Below are 2,589 nucleotides of genomic sequence, written 5' to 3'. Positions count from 1 at the left end.
CATGGTAAATATTTCTTTTATCATGATATGATTCATCATTTTTTTATTCAATAATGCTTTTGATTTATTGGCGTTATGTTATAGGCTTAGGCATTTGAAGTCATTCCTTATTTGAACAACAAGTGAACTACCAGGAAGAAGTTTCCTGTCCAAGCATCCTGAAATGGTTGTTGGCCAAAACCGATAGAAATGCAAAATTTCTTGATCTTTTCAACCTCCCCAAGGAAACAGTAAGTCCAATTCTAATCAAGTTTTTGTTTTAATTAATGATTATTTTAAATAGTTTCATCATCATTCTAATATATGTACTGATTTATTTTAGATTATCCATCCGTGGCTTGTTCCGACCAACTGAGAGTTGAAGATATTTTTCTTACTTTACGTTCTGTGCAAACTTTATCGAACCCTAAGATCGTTGATGGAATACAAATGAAACTATTTGGAGCAACAGCCATCATAAGAAAAATAATTTTGGAAGGTGGGCTTATTGATATTGACGATGGTAGTGGTAGTGGTAGTGGTAGTGGTAGTGGTGCTGCTGTTAGGGATAATGATGCTCATCTTACCATTTTTGAAATAACAAGCCATTATGATTATGATCATACTGGCTGTACAAATTTTTCTCCAGATTTTGCCACATGTAGCGAATGTTCTACATGCAAATGTCAAGACTGCAAGGTGAAACACGATGGAGTGATAAATGTACTAACTACTTCTGTAAAAGAAATGGCATCTAATAGGGGTGTCATTCCATCAAATAGGATTTCATATCCATAGATTCCACTAGAGATCAAGGCGACTAAGAAGAGAAGGAAAGATACTTCCAAGGCATTATCAAGCATTGAAAAAAGCAAAATTACAATGCCTCTGTCTTTGTCTTGCGCCGATGTTCAGTGTGCAAGGGCCATAGGAGAGAAGCATGAGCTGAAAAAGGTTAATCTACATCACCTGTTCCAATAGATAATACATCTACTAAAAATTATCAAATAGATATATACATTTATTGTAATTGTTGTCTAACTTGTTGCATCAGATGTATTATTTATTACAACAGATGAGTTTTATGTTACAACAGATAGGTCATGTGTTCGAAATTATCATACTGATTTGATTTACCTGTTCGAATTTTTCCCAATAGGTGATCCATCTATTACAACATAAGGTTCATTTGTTACAACACATGGACAATCTGTTGTATATCTATAATTAGCATTGACAATTCTGGCTTTTCAGGTGGATGTCACAGTAGAAGCCACTGCTGAAGAGCATAATATCACAGTTGATAATCCATCAACTGCTTCCAAAGAAGAAGAAAAAGTGGAGCCTGCCAGTTTGGAAGAACGGAAGAATTACCCGTTTGAAGGGTTCAACTTCTCAGACGAGGCTCCAATAAAACTAACACAGTTGATCAATGAATATTCAGAATGGATTGCCGATGGGCTGCTAAAGCATCATGCCAGTAGTACATAAATCAATTTTTGAAGATATTAGTTTATACTATTCTTGTTGTAAGAACGTGACATTGACACATATAAATTATTATGTAGAAAACAAAATGACGAATGCTACAAAGTAAATGAATCGAGTCATGGTTTTGATATGCTCGACTTTGTTGTTGCACATCCCAGATTGAAAAATTAGTTCTATTTTATATCACAGACCTAAACTTGCTGGAATGATGAGGTTTAAATGTCATACATATTACTATTAATTAATACTTTATTTAATTGCATCTGCGTATTAATTTTTTCATCACGTAATCTGAAATATTTGATAATATGTGCAGCACATCGATGTCATTTTTACTACCTCCAAAAGAAGACCAAGTTGCAAACACAAAAATAATATAGATACACGACATGCAATTATTTGTACCTAGATTACATCAATAGTGCCTACAATAGTTATTGTCAATAACAGCTGGAAGTTTTCCAAAATTAGGAATGCTTAATCAACATCATCAAAGGTTTTAGCATTCCGGCTGGCTTACCTTGGCATTTGGTTAACAAAGTGTACATCTCAATTAATTGTGGTGATGAATTCCATTTGGTGTTAGCTGTCATCGTTCTAAAAGAGAAGCGCATCCGAGTTTATGACTCGATGTCGCGAAGGAGACGTTTTGGGTAATCATCTGAGATACAAAAGCTGGCCAAAATATTGCCTACTTACGTTGATATGAGTGGCTTTTTGGACCAAAAGGTTCGTACTGATTGGTCGAAGATTGAAGCATACAGGGATAAAATGGCTAATCTATTTTATGTACAATATGTTGAAGTAATTACTCAACAAACCATTGGTAGCTTGTAAGTATAAGTGTCATGACTTAGTTTTATTCCATAAATTTCACAACACTTGCATGAACTGCAAGATATGGACTATTTATTTTTTTTAAAACGGAGGAATTGCGGTCCTTTTGTTGCCGCTTACGCCGAGTATTTGAGCAATGAATTACAAGTACCAAATGATGGACTTGATGCCGGATTACTCCACATAAGATATGCTGCTCTTTTATGGAAATACGAAGAAGCAAAAACTCAAAAGCCATATACAAGCGACGTAAAAGATCCACAACGATCAAAGTCGAATTTC

This window comes from Capsicum annuum, chromosome 7 (genome assembly GCF_002878395.1).
Source record: "Capsicum annuum cultivar UCD-10X-F1 chromosome 7, UCD10Xv1.1, whole genome shotgun sequence".
Taxonomy (NCBI): Eukaryota; Viridiplantae; Streptophyta; class Magnoliopsida; order Solanales; family Solanaceae; genus Capsicum; species Capsicum annuum.
This window is presented reverse-complemented; position numbering follows the sequence as displayed.